The following is a 15575-nucleotide window of genomic DNA, read 5'->3' as shown; positions in this document are numbered from 1 at the left end:
CATTCTTCTTTGGATTCATGTTGCATAGCTTCTTCATATGATTCCGGCTCTCCACAATCTGAGATCAAGAGATGGTTGAAGAAAGGAACAAACCTTTCTGGAGGTCTACTTGCTCTTGTAGATCTTCGGGGAATAGGTTGAGGCTCCTCATTTGGTTGACGTTGTTGCACATTGTCACCATTTGCAGTCCTTGAGTCTTCACCGTCCTCAAGCTCCATGTACTCATCACCTGTTTCTTTTGTTTGTTTTCTTTCCAAGTAATCTTTGTACATATTTTGTTCGTTAAAAATTACATCCCTACTCCTTAAGATTTTACCATCTTCAGGATTCCATAGGCGATACCCAAGGTCTCCTTCTCCATAGCCAATGAAGAAACACTTTTTGGACTTTGCATCTAACTTAGATCTTAGGCTTCTATCTATGTGCATGAAAGCCTCACACCCAAACACTTTGAGAAATGCATAATTCACCGGTTTACCTGTCCATGCCTCTTCCGAAACTCCCCCATCCAATGCCGTTGAGGGTGACCGATTGATTAAGTACACAGACGTACTTACAGCTTCCGCCCAAAGCTCAAGTGGTAGGCTTGCATGTAGCCACATGCTTCGTGCTCGTTCCATGATTGTCCTGTTCATCCTTTCCGAAATCCCATTTTGTTGAGGTGTCCTTGGGGTTGTCCTTTGCCTCCGAATGCCATTGCTAGCACAAAAGCTTTCAAAAGCTTGGCTGCAATATTCGCCTCCATTGTCGGATCTGAGGCATTTAACCTTGGTACCTATTTCGTTCTCCACAAAGGCTTTCCACCTTTGAAATATGGAAAATACATCGGATTTATTCTTCATGACATAAACCCATGTTTTTCTAGTCGCATCGTCTATGAATGTTACATAGTACAATGAGCCACCAAGTGATGGTGTACTTGGAGGACCCCAAACATCAGAATGAACCAACTCAAGTTTTTTTTTTTTCTTTCATTTCCTGATTTTTGAAATTTTACCCTCTTTTGTTTACCATAAACACAATCTTCACAGAACTCTAAGTCCACTTCTTTCAAACCTGGTAGAAGCTTCTTTGTTTGAAGGATTTGAATTTCTTTGGCACTCATATGCCCAAGTCCATAGTGCCACACCGCACTGTCAACTTCTGTAGTTGATGCACAAGCTGAAGGTTGTGTGCTAACAGTACACAAGTAAAGTGTACCGACTTTTTCACCCTTGGCAACCACCAAAGATCCCTTTGAGATATTCCACTGTTTGTTTCCGAATGCAATGTTGTGACCTTCATCGTCCAATTTTCCTGTAGAGATCAAATTTTTGCGAAGAGAAGGAACATGCCTAACATCTTTAAGCTTCCATTCATTTTCGTTAGCAGTTTTGACAGAAACTGTACCTTTGCCGACAATCTCACAAGCTTCATCATCTCCCAAGTATACATACCCAAAATTACCTTTGGTGTAGTCTTGGAAATGTTGCTTGCGTGGTGTCGCATGGAATGAAGCCCCGGAATCTACTTTCCAGGAATTAGACACATTGTCTAATGAGAGAATTAGAGCATCTTGCTCTACTTTACCTGCCACATTGGCCTCCGATGTTGGCTTGTTGTCTTGAGACACTGTCTCCTTCTTCTTCTTGGACCAGCAATCCTTCTTGACGTGGCCCTTCTTGCCGCAGTTCCAACATTCAAGAACTGACTTTGTGCGTGACTTGCTCCACCTTGAGCTATCACGACCCTTTTGGTTTTTGAACCTCTCCTTAAGCCTTCCTCTTGTTTCCACTGATAGTGCAGCACTTGATGATTCTCCTGTGCTTCTCCTTCGCATTTCCTCGCTTAGGAGAACACCCACAACATCATCAAACTTAAGAGTATTTGTGCCAGAGATAGAATTACTTACAGCCATCACAAGGCTGTCCCAACTATCCGGTAGAGATGATAGTATAAGGAAAGCTCGCACTTTGTCATTGAAATTGATTTTCACCGATCGAAGTTGACTTATGTTTGTGTTAAAGTCATTTAGGTGTTCTGCAACTGAACCATTCTCTGCCATCTTTAGATTGAACAAGCGCTTCATAAGAAATACCTTATTGGATGCCAATGGTTTCTCGTAGAAGTCGTCAAGTGACTTCATCAAGTCCTCCGTGGTCTTCATCTCTGAAACATTGAAGGCCACCGTTGACGCCAAGCTTAACCGGATTATTCCCAGTGCCTTTCGATCAAGAACAATCCATGCTTCATCTGCCATTGTTGCGGGATTCTTCGCAAGACCGCCTAGTGGCAAATAGAGGTCCTTCTGGTAGAGATAGTCTTCAATCTGCATCTTCCAATGTTGGTAGTTTTTGCCGTTGAACTTCTCAATCTTGAGCTTCCCTTCCTCCACCATAACTCCCACTCAATTCAAGGAATCCTTTCCTTGAGATAATTTAGCTACGAGCAAACCTTGCTCTGATACCAGTTGTTAGGAAATAAGACGTAGCTAAATAGATAATTGAGTAGATTACTTAATGGAGAGAGACAGATTTATATACATGAGATTATAGAGTAGAGAGAGAGAGAGAGAGAGTACACATGATATACGTGGTTCACCCAATGTGGGCTACGTCCACGGGAAAGCAGCCACTCAATGGCTTTAGTACTTCAAAACAAGAAGTAGTTTACAAAGGGATTATACCCTTAATGGAGCTCCCGCTTTGCTTCACTCTCACCACCTCACACTCAAATGTTGCATCAACTTCACACTATGAAATGTGTGTAGAAATGGCCTCCTTTTATAGGCCAAAAGGGCTGCCCTCTCTTATGAGAGACAACCATGTGTAGCCGCCCTTGTGCGAATAAGTCCAAATCGGACCCTCCAATCCGCCCATGTGTGGCCGCCCTTGAGAAGACAAGTCCGCTTTTGAATTCGGCCACCAGCCATTGAATTCGGCCATCGGCCACCGGCCATTGACTTCCGACCACCGGCCACCGGCCATTGACTTCCGACCACCGGCCATCGGCCATTGACTACCGGCCATCGGCCAACCGACCGGTTGTTTTCCGACCACTTTTCGGCCGCCGTCCGGCCATAATATTCTGGCGAAAAAAAAGTCTTGGGGGCCTCTGCTCCCGAGGCCTTTAAAGTTGCCCCTGATTCTTGTCCGTGAAAATTTTGGTTTCCGGTGAGTGATTTTCCTTCACGCACGATTGCTTCTCCTCATAATGGGGGCCTTACAAATGTGCGCTTTTACCACAGAAAATTACAAGGGTAAATCAGGCTCCATACTTAACACGTAGGATGTCTCCAGGGTCATAAAGTGGTCAGAATTCTACTTTGGTCATATAGGGAGGTTCTAAGTGTCTTAAGGATTCCAAAACTTTTTTTCAAAAGTGAATTTGGACCTTGTTTGGCCTATTTACCAAGCAAAGACAAGAATTGTCAGACATCCTACTCTTGGAGTGCACTAGAAGCTCTTGCAGCCTAAATCTTGACCTATTGGCATCCAAATTCAATTTTGAGCATACCATTGGGTTGCTAACACTAGGAGAATCTTGGGATCAAATTTGGACAAAATCTGAGCAGTTAGACATCCTACGCGTAGGATGTCTCCAGCTTGATTTAGGACTCCAAACCAACCTATGAGCACACCACTGTGATCAGCACATCAAGGAGAAGCTGGGGTGAAAATTTCAAGTCATTCTGAGCAAAAAGACATCCTACGCGTAGGATGTCTCAAGGCCATTTTTAGGTCCAAATGAAATTCTGAGCATACCATTGTGTTGTTGGACTTAAGGGGAGTCTCTAGTCCAAATTTTGTTAAATTCTGAGCATATAGACATCCTACGCGTAGGATGTCTCTAGGCCAGTTTTAGGGTCCAACCATACTTTGACCATACAGGAGTGTTCACAGTGTCACAGAGATCCCAAATCTTCTTTTAAATTTGAATTTGAACTCATTTTGACCAGTTTAAACTGCATTTCACTATTTTGGCCATAACTTTCACAAACGGTATCGGATCGGAAAAGTTTTTATATCAAAACATAGCCTAAGAGCGGCTCTACATATCTTAGAGAAAAACTTGAACTAAATGCATGCCGACGGAAATCGTTAAGTTCAAATTTGAAAAAAACATCGTTTAAGGCCTCAAAATGCATCCGGAAGTCAGGGGTGTCTGAAAGCGACAATTTGCGAGAATTGTGACGAAACGGTTGCGGTTTTGGACATAGTTTCGACTTTTCCCTAACCAAAGCACTTGAACATAGTGGACTAAGTCTACTTGAACCAAGAAAAGGCTCTTAAGCCCAGAAATCATGCCTACCCTAGATTCAAACGCAGCTTACACAAGCTTGGAGATCCCGACGATAGAGGAATATCTTCCCACAATGGATCTTCCAAACTTGCAATTGATAAAGATCCATCTTGTTGAAGAGTTTGGATGATTGGTCATGAGAGTGAAGGACTATATAGATACATTGACGACAACGAGGTCAATCTTTATAGGTGCTCAGATCCATACCTAGAAGAGATAACGGATTACAAGCTCTTATATGTCTACGCATACGGAGTCGACTGTCAATGGAGATCTATAGTTGTCGACAAGTATGGACGAGAATACAGAGTTGTAGAAATCACAAATCCACAAACTATACTAGAAAGAGGTGGATATTTGGTCAATGAAGGACCATAAATGCCTCCACCAAACACGAGAATTCATATATGAGTTCCAAGAAGAGATCCACCAGGATTCCCTTCAAGAGCGATAACGAGAGAAGGATTGGGAGAGTCTCTGGTTAGACTTGTAGATAATCAAAGAGTTAGACCATCCCAAGTCCAGAAATGGGTAAACAGAAAATACTCCGGAGATAAAGATCCGAGAGATCACGCAATGTCTTTTAGAAGAGTGATTAGAGCAGAGGAAGTTTCAGATTTTGCGACACAGTTTGTGGGATTTGGATTGACTCTAGAAGATGATGCAGCTACATGGTTCGACTCGGTGGAAAAATGGGATTTTGAGACCCTAGATGAGCTGTTTGAGGAGTTTATTGTCTCGCCAAAAGGCATTGCTCACAACACAGTCTCGCAAATCCATAGATTCAAACAGAAAGAGAATAAATCAGTACACAAAGCATCATTACGGCTCAAGAGATATGTTAAGCTCTGTCCGAGAGCGAAATCACCTACGCAAGCACGACTGATGCTGATCTTTATCCAGGGAATGAGAGATGAGGGCCTTCAAAATGATCTGCATATGATAAGGAGGATGACGCTAAACGAGTTGATCAAAGAAGCTCTTTATCTAGTGGATAAATGTGAGGCATACAAAGAAAAGGACTTAAAGATTCAAGGAGATGACACATCCTCTCAACACAGCGTTTCACAGATAAGTGAGTCCATTGCCAAGCCAACGGCACCTATTGATCAAGAAAAGCTTATCGACGACTTGGTCAATAGGTTGATTCCTCTTGTAAGGTTTGATTCGGGAGAGCCGAAGTGGTGTGAAATTGAGAGAAAATGGACGAACCATACGGGGGAAGAGTTCTGTTATAGCATGGAAAATTCTAGGGAGAGGTATGTACAACCTATTCCAGAAGCACCTACTCCACCTAGATACATTACGGGGAATGCATCAGGACCAGTAGGAGTTTTAAGGCCACAGCTTGTCTTAGGACAACAACCTCCGCTGCTGCCATGTGCTAGAATGCAGGTAGACATGAGATACATGCCAATGATGGAAGCATCAAATAAACCAACTCCAGTAACCGCTACAATGTGGTATAGCAGTCAAAGTGAGTACTACCCTTCGGAGCAACAGAATGTGAGAGAAACACATGGAGTGGTGAGGCCGGTACAACCTCCATCTCCTGGGTTTCAGTCAAAAGAAAGAAGGTATGAAATGGACGAAAGGACATTGCGATTCGTTGCAAATAACGACTTATCTAGGTCAAAGCTTGCTTATAGCCAAGAGGAAATGCTAAAAGAATCTCCTCAACCAGAGATAGATTGTCACAAAAGTCGTGACAACCACTTGTTCAAACAATGTCCTCATACGGAGATCACTGAAGTAAATGCCTATTGTCTTGAGTGTGGCATCACTCACTTGATCCCCGATTGCCCGAAAAAACCAAACCAAATCAGGAAAATCACGACAAATGTATCAGGGATTGTTGAGCTCCCTAGTAGCTCAGAAAATGAAAATGTTGTACCAGTTCAAGTGGTTACGAGAGCACAAGCTCAAAAGAAAGCCGATGAGAATCCAGAGACAAAGAACACGGAAAGTGACACGAGTCCAAAGACAGATGATGGACCAAAGACAGACGCACCTAGTCAGAAAACCAAGAGGAAACGAAATAGTTGGAAAGCTAGAAAGACTAGGATGAAAGCACGCAGGGAACGAGAGCAAAAATCCCTAGCTGAGAAGCTTACCGAAGCTCAGGAGAAGATAAAACAACATGAGGAAAAGGAGGCACCTTCTCTTACATAGATGGTTAAACCTCTAGAAGAACCATCCACGGATGAGAAACCGAGAAGTGCTAGTTCAGGAGGATTTGTGTTGGCAGAGAAGGTTAATGAGACATTAGATGCCCTCTTGAAAGCCTATGATGTGAGGCTCAAAAACAATCAAACCCAAGAACACAAGTGGATGACATATCCCTATGCGGAACTAGAAAAGCAAAGGTTTGAAATGTGCAAGAAAATGATTCAAACAGCCCAAGCTTTACTAGAACCACCAGTTACAAAACCTGAGGATGTGATCCGTGTCATGCCTACACAAGTAATCCCACCAAACCAGGAACTAAAAGAGACATATTCTAGTCATGAGCACATACCAAACCTCAAAGACTAGATCTCAAATGAACCTAGACGTGCGATCGTATTGGGGAGACAAAGGATCTGTACAATCTATGGATAGTCAACCCCATTCGTTAAGAACACTACCGTCCTACATGGGAGAGTACGAGACCAAGTCAGATGTGGTTGCAGTCCCATCACAAAGACTGTCTCCCAACAAGGCCATCGATTCAAAGGGGCTAGTAGATATTCTATCTACCCCAGTCACCTGTACAATAATGTTAGCCAAGTTGCTCAGAATAAGACCAAACATGTGGGCTAATGTGGGTAAATGTCTAGAGAAATTTGGTGTAAAAACCCCAATAACTCAAATCGAGGAAGGCATCAAAGAGCTTGAAATGCCTCAACTAAATACTAGGCCAGTGCCATTAAACAAGGTAGGCAAGTATTACGAGGGAGAAGATGGAAACACCACCCTTCCTGTGGAATTCAATGGTGTAAAAACCATGGCAATCCTTGACAGTGGAGCTGGTGTGGCCATTGCAACCAAAGAGGTTTGAAAAAAATGGGGAAAACCTGCCTTGATATCCACACGAATGACCCTGCAGCTTGCTGATGGACACAAGGAAAAGCCTCTAGGACTGCTAGAAAAAGTACTTGTTACTTCTTGTAACATTGAATATGAACACACTTTTGGTGTTGTTGAATTTGGCAAGAAGAACAACTATGACATCATTCTGGGAAGACCATTCATGCGACAATTGAAAATGGTCCAAGATTGGAGTTATGACCATATATACCTGAGACATATGGAAACCATAACAAAGATAAACTTGAGGGACCATAGCTATAGGCATGTGACGAGAACACCGGTTGAGGAGTTTGATTCCGCCACAGTTGCAGGATCAAAACTTCCAGCTTGGTTAGGTAAGCCTAAAGAACTGTGGATGTGTGGAGCTTCACAATGTGGTAGCTTGAAACATGAGGAATGTATCCTAGAACGGGTTATAGCGCATAGGGACTATATCCCAGAACCATTTCCTGAAGAAGAGTTAGAGCCTTTTGGATGGGAACACATCTTGGCTTCTCTGGACGTGTGCGCCGTGGAGGATGATCCCACAACAATTCACCAAAGGTGTTACATCTCTTATACCAAAGAATTATGTTTTTGCCTAGCTTCCACATGCAAACATTCGAAGAAGCTTTCTACACCGGCTTTTTCACTCACGAAAGCAAAATATTCGGCCCAACCTTGACCATCGGCAACCTACGCTACGAATCACGTTTGCAGATGCTCAAGACGACAGGACTCTATTGACCAAGCCTAAAAGTCATGTCAAGGACGACATGAACGCGGAGGGGGGGAGTGTTGAGCCAGCAGAGGAAGTGTTGAGCCAGCAGAGGATCACACCCACATTTTTGCTCACACCCATCATTTTGTAACCATTGATTGTGATGAAAATGGCTATGATGTCGTTCCTTATTTTGCAGTGAGTGTAATCCAGGAAAACGAAGAGAACCAGACATCAACAAGCTCTCGACATAAGGAGCAAACAAATAAATGTGGAGAATCAAAAGATGAATAAGACGACGAGTTCTATGACTCTGTAGCACACTTCGAGCTTCAAGAAGATCAACGACCCAAGAATCAATGTCATCGCTACATGAATAAAGTGCATCAAAAGTGGATTCCAAAGTCATCGGTGAAAACACAGCCACCACAAGCATCCTCATACATGGGTCCTAATAAGGATGCAAAGACTCAGCTAGGAGGAATACGACCAGAGCAACGAGCTAACAATGCTCTAATCAATGGGCTAAACAAGTCCTCCAAGAAACTACCACCCATGAGCAAACAGACAGTAACTTTCCACTACCAGCCAAAAAATCAAGGGAAAGTACAAGAAGTCAACCTTGCTGAGGATAGTAGCGATAGTGATGAATCTTACGACATCCCCTATCATCAACTCAGGCCATCACTATCACCAACCCCTTCAGCAGCCACCATGACAGGTCAAAAGAACAGGACAACAAGTCAAAGCCAAAAAGCTCAAAAAATCTGGATACCAAAAAGCCAGATCGGCCAAAAACAAATATGGATCAAGAAGACAAAGATCTCTAATGACAAATCACAAGATCCAACACCAAAACAAAAACAAGGAAAGCGTGCACGAACGGGTAAGAATATCACAAAATTGCAAGCTTTCACAACTCAGGTTTGGGCTCCAAAGAAGTTGATTCAAGCACAAAAAAAATCAGGAATTCATTTGGATTCCAAAACAACCATAGTATCAACTTTCAAAGCTTAAATCCCGTCCCCAACCAAGCGTACAAGGGTTGAAGCAAAGACCACTGTCGACTCACACAACAAAAAGGTGGATCCCAAAGAAGTCTCTTCAAACACAAACGAAGCACGGGCAAGTATGGGTTCCCAAACAAGGGTCAGCAACAAAACAGCCAATAATCGCAAAGAAATGGGTCCCAAAATGAAAAATAAAACTGTTGTCAATGCATCGCCGCTTGAATTCTTACAATTCTTTCTACGATTACAGTACACTTAGAAGAGCAAGTCGCTTCAATCAAGCAACGATACAGGAGCTTCAAAGACCATTACATTGCTTAGAATAGAAACCTTCGCCAACAAATGCCAATAAGCAAATTGCTTATACCCACATCTTGCACAACATAAATCTTTTCCACGCATTGACTGTGTATGCATAATAGGGCTACATTACAAGGCCTGCATAGGCACAACTTTTAATTGCCCACGCACAACACATACCCTTTGCGATACCCTATCGTAAAGGATGACTCCAAATAGGAAGGGGGGAAGCATTCTGAATGCGAACCTAACATTATGACTATTAGAGGGCAATGTTTTATGAGGTGCATTGAATTTTTGCATTTTATTGTGATAATGTTTTGACGAAATTTAAAGTATATGCCATCATAGTAGTGTTACAGAGGAGTATGGGGACAAAATCCATATATGAGCCCCTAGGGACATGTGTATAGTGTACATAGCATTTAGATTTCTATTTGAATGATTTTTCTTTTGTTGAGTTGTTTTAAGATTTTCTTTGTTTATTATTAAGAAAAAATAAAAAAATCCATAATCCACATGAAGAAAAGACTGACGAGAGGCCTGAGCACTATAAAGAGAAGAAGGTACAGGAAAACAAGGAAACTTCACGAAGTATGTCTCAGCAGCCACTACAACAGCCGAAGAACTTGTCACAAAGCAGTGTCAACATGCAACCGACAAGTCATACAAGTTAGAGTCAAGTAGCTAAGCCACAAAATGAGTGAGGTGTTAGTCCCAAAGCTTCAAGTAATATTCTCTGTGGTCTAAGCGTCTTAGCTATTCTAGGTACTGCTCAAGCTGGAAGAGTTGAGCATATTTACGTTGTGTCGCTCATGCTGGTATAGGTGAGCAAAAGAGTCGAAGTCTAAGTACTTAAGTCTGGTGAAGTGAAGGAGAAGGTCCAAAAGACACTCACAATCACTCAAAAACAGTGGCTATCCTCACCCTTTCATTGTACATAGGCGTGTGTGAGTTAGGAAAATTTTCCCATATCTTCTTAAAACCCTCAACTAGCTAGTCATTGGGCTAGTTGAGCCAAAAAAATAAAAATAAATAAAAAATAAAATTAATGTATGGCCCATTTGTGTGTAAATATTTCATTGTATATAGCGCTTAAATATAGGGATTTTTTATTATAGTTATTTTGGTATTTATTTAAATAATTAAATATGCCTAAGTATGTTATACTCACATTACCATATTTTTTCTTACCAATGTGCATACTCTTTATTATATAAATAAATGTTTTCATGCAAGTTTCTCCAAATCTTGGTGTGAATCCACTCCAAGAAAAAATCACAAAACTGCCTTCTCTTAGTCATTCCTTTTTCCTTACTTCTTGTAAATAGTCCTAAATCCATAAAACAAATGAGGGTCCCCTCATTTGATTCCCTATATTTTAATATATCCATTTTTTCTATTTTATATTTATATACAACTCACATTATTCTATATTTTTAACCTAGTTTTTTGTATCATATCCATATATTATATTTATGAATAATCCAAATCCATGTATATTTTAAAACCTATAAGAATATATTAGGTCATGCTCTCACACTTAATGGGTTCAGGTCCTCCATGCGTGCCAACCGGAATGTACCGCACATGACCGCATTGTAAATTGGAAGTGTTGGGAGTGCCTTCGTACCTTCATGTGGGAATGCATTCTTAGTAGAAGGGATCTCAAAGGGTGTAACCAAAGGGCATCTCGACGGATCACAATTGGATATCAAAGGGTGCCTTTATTTTATATAAGGGAGGAGTCCTCCTTGTACGCATCATCAGGAATTCTAAGAATAAGCATTAATGGAGTCTGATGTCTTCCTGTCTTTCTCTCTCCTCTATTGACTTTCTGTGTCTACATCTTGGTGAGCATAGTCTCGTAACAGGCATCCCTGCCTATTACATTGTAATGTCTTGTAGTGATAGGGGATTGAATGACATTTATGTTGGCTAATCAAGAAAATTAGAGAGAGAATGTGTAACGATGACTGCTACAAGCAGGTGAAGTTGGCTATGGAGGAAAGAAGTGGAGAGTACTCCGAGATAGGAGAAAATGATTATGTTGTGGAGGGAATAAAGAGAGGAAGTGCAACTCAATCTCCTTTGAATTCAAACTGTTGATCATGAGTGTAGAGAGAGAAATGTTGTTGCACACAGAGGTAATGGAGGTTTCCATGCTCTCAGCTGGAGCTAGAGTAAGAGAAGAATGAGGGGGGGGGGGAGAGAGAGAGAGAGAGAGAGAGAGAGAGAGAGAGAGAGAGACAATAAAGGAAGAGAGAGTGGGAGAGAAAGCAGATCTGCAACCTTGGAGGATCTGCACTTTGTCAAAAGTAGGCAGCAAAGAATGTTCCCTTAATGATTGGGAGGGGAAAGTGACAAGAGAGAAATGGGGAGGAGAGAGAGAGAGAGAGAGAGAGAGAGTTGGCTCACGTTTTAGAGAGAGAATGCAATGAGAATGTGGGAAATCTGCTTTTCTGGCGATGGACTGAGGAGTGCCTCCTTTAATGAGATCTAAGTGAGAGAGAGTGTTTGAAATATTAGAGAGTAAAGAGGGGTGGAAAAAAGACATTTTAAAATTCATTTACCCATCTCTCTTTTGGGTTATTAAATAGACTATTTTCAAATACAAAATATGAAAATGGTTTTTTTTTAAATCTTAACATAGGCCTTTTTGCCCTCTCTTTTAGGCTTGGTCAAACTTGACTTAAGCTTTAAGCATTCCCTTAAACTGCCAAATAAAGAGGCCCTCCTATACACCATTCACTTCTTAATGTTTACTAGAGAGAGGAGTCCCACAGGACAGTCACGGTGCCATGGCTGTTCCCTTGGGCATAAGGAGCTTTACATGCACAAGTGGGGCTCGAGTAAAGTCAAATATGGAAGGGCCTTCTCAAGAGCCATGCCAAAAATAGAAAAAAGGAGTTCCACTAAATTGGAGGACACATATATGCCCTTAGGGACCCATCTTTTGCTATTGGGGGGGGAAGGGAGACCTTGTTTTGGAGGAGAGGAGAGCTCGGAGGGGAGCTCTCTGCATCATTTTTTGGCGAGCTTGAGGAGGAGCTCTAAGTAGGATGTAGTTCTTGGATTTCTTTGGCGCCAACGAAGGTATCAACAGGTTTTTTTAGCCACTGTCAACGAGGAGAAGATCCGCACGGCGGTGAAACCGGAAATTTGCCCCAATTCTTTGTGCTCAATGGTGTCATGCCAAGCCGATTGTAGCAACGATTTTGATGGTGGATTGTAAATGATGTTTTGGCCATAATTGCTGCAACTCATAGCCGATTTGGATGTCGTTTTTTCTCCCTTTTCCACCTTCTTGTCTTTGCTTTGTTCCAAGCATATGGTGTCGGTGTTGGAGATGTGTGTGCCTCCCTGGGCCTGTGTGAGTGTGTGAGAGAGAAAGAGATAAAGGTGTGTGTTGTGTGAAGGTTGTAAATTGGAAAATTTGGTGTGGTCTACTATCAGTTGATGGTGTCAAGTGTGTGTGTGTGTGTGTGTGTGTGTGTGTGTGTGTGTGTGTGTGTGTGTGTGTGTGTGTGCAGAGGGTGGTCTGTATGTGGATTGTGTGAGTTTTGAAGGTGAACTCTAGTGGATTGGGGTGTAGTAATTATATTGGGCTATAGAGAGAGAGATTGTTTGGGTTCGGAGTGTGTTCCCCTTTCCATCTTCTGGTGCCCCCACGGAGTATGCTATCTAATTGCTCCGATTTGAAAGTGGTCATGGATTTGGAGCAAATGAGGTGTGGATTTTGAAGAGCAGGTGGTGCAAAAGATGGCTTGGATGGGTTTTCCTATTTTCATTGGGGTTGAAGATGCGGAGACCTGGCTGAAAGACTACGGTCTGGTTGTGCTGGAAAATAGGTTGACAAAAGAAGAAAGTGCCGAACCGATGTTTTTGCTGTTAGTTTGTGAAAATACAAAGGAGTGGTTTGATGGATTATGGATAGAGGGAAAGATGAATTGTGAATCTTTTGAAAAGGCTTTTTGACGCTAGTATGTGCTTGTGGTGCAGATGAATGAGGTGAAGAGAAAACTGGATAGTCTAAAGCAAAGTCTAGACAGTAATTTTTCGACGTTTGTATGGGAATTCAAAAGCCCTTGGAGACAGCTGATGAAGGTAATTGCTACCCAAAATGTTGATTTTCTAAAATTGAGCAATTTTTTTTATTGCCTGCACGAGGAGGTTAGAGATGAAGTTGAGACGGATGGGCATGTGACGTATGTCGAGGCTGTGGAGTTGGCAAGTGGCCGGACCAAGAAGATAATGAAGAAGCAACAAGCCAAGAAAGGGTTATCAAAGTCAACCCAATCCAAGTATGAAGAGTTCTATCTTTTGCATGTGCATGGAGATACGGTGGATATGTGTGAAGAGCGGGGAGCGATGCAATCTGGTGTGTTTGATGAGGATCAAGCAGAGGAGTCTACACCCACTGATGAGGGCATGCTGATAGAGATGATGGAGAATCTTGCCAAAAGGGATGAGGGTTGCCTACGAATGAGGACCAAGGTGATGCAGTGTGGGGGGAGTTTCTCTCTACTTTGGCAAAGCATGATGTAGCAGTAGAAGAGAAGATTGAAGTGCAGGCAGCCGAAGCGGATAGGAAGGTTGAGTTGGCCAATCTTGAAGGGCCAATCAATGATGAAGGACTTGATGATGCTGACATCAAAGACATTGCTAACAAAGAGAAGAGTAGAGATTCAGGGATGGTGGAGAGTCCGATGCAGCATATGTGTTCTAGGACAGATGGCGGAGATTCTTAGTGTGTCCAAGCTCTCTAAAGAGGTATGCATCTCATGGTTGAGGCATATGCTTGTAAGTGCAGCAGTGCAGTATGTTATCCCTCGAATACGGGATTCCCTTGAGAGGAGTTCGCTTTACATGGTTGAGAGGGAGGGTTAGCAGATGATATGCTTGCAGATCTAGGTAAGTTGATGAGGTAGGTTCATGCTCGGAGAAGTGCTAAAGTGCTATGGGAATTTTGTGTGCATGGATGGTTACGCGCCTGGGTGAAGCACTTTTGGAAGCGGCTACAGATGGATGGAGGGAATCAGTGCTAGTTTTTTGATCCAGGCGGAGACTATGTGATGTAGGGGGTGGGGAAACCCACTTCAGGTTTGATAGCAGGCAGGAGTGGGGCCTTGTACATATGGTAGTGTTTTTGGTTTTTTGATAGTGTTTGCCAATTTTTGCAATTGGTAGGAGAATAAAGCAATTTTTTGGTTGAACATGAATGTTCAACAAGGGAGTTGGGCAATGATGGTGCATCCAAAGTGTGTCGCCTAGCAGAGGGCACAGACAGGGGTGTGTATGTTTGCAAATGCATGGCAAGATGCTAAAGTAGGTATGGAGAGCTTGGGCAAGCAAGTGGCAGCGGAGATGTATTCTTTATGTGGGCTTTTTAGGCCAAAAGGGCTCTAGAGTGGTCCAAATGGGATCACACGTGAGGGATTTCCAAAGTGCTGGTTTTTGGCTTGGGAATGTAGAGCTTGTCTTGTCAAATGGAGATGTGCAAGATATGGCTAGCCAAAGTTGAAGTGCATTGCAGACCTGAGACGGACAGGTAGAAAGTTTTTTAAGTGATTTTGGGAGGTGCCCTTGGAGGCCATTGGAGCCCTTTCAACGAGCGACTGCCACGTGGCCATAAGAAAATCCCACATGGCAAGTTTGGAAAGATGTGGCGTGGCATATAAGCTGCATTAACACCCTCATTTAGAGCATCGAGTTGAGAGAGAGCTCTTGTGAGCTCCAAGCGATGGTGGGCAGCTCATGGCTCTTCTTAGCGTTGCAATGGTGGTGTGTTTGGCCCGCGGGTGGCTCATCCTGGTGTCTGTGTATGTGCGGCCAACGGCCATCAGTGCTCTCAGGTGGTGACGTGGCTATCCGTTCGAGGGGTTCTTGCATGCCTTCAATGGCCCAACTTCTTTTAGTAGAGAGAGGAGTCCCACAGGGACAGTCAAGACGCCGTGGACTGATCCCTTGGGCATAAGAAGGTGCTTCACATGCAGGAGTGGGGCTCAAAAAAAGACAAATATAGAAGGGCCTTCTCATGCAAGAGCTAGTCAAAAATAGAAAAAAGAAGTTCGAGTATCTTTTGCTATTGGGGGGGACCTCGTTTTGGAAGAGGGGAGAGCATCGGAGGGGAGCTCTCTGCAGCGTTTTCTGGCGAGCTTGAAGAGGAGCTCTAAGTACGATGGAGTTTTTGGATTGCTTTGGCACCAACA

The sequence above is a fragment of the Adiantum capillus-veneris genome, chromosome 24 (assembly GCF_014529385.1).
Source record: "Adiantum capillus-veneris isolate H3 chromosome 24, ASM1452938v2, whole genome shotgun sequence".
Lineage (NCBI taxonomy): Eukaryota > Viridiplantae > Streptophyta > Polypodiopsida > Polypodiales > Pteridaceae > Adiantum > Adiantum capillus-veneris.
Note: the sequence above shows the minus strand (reverse complement) of the source record.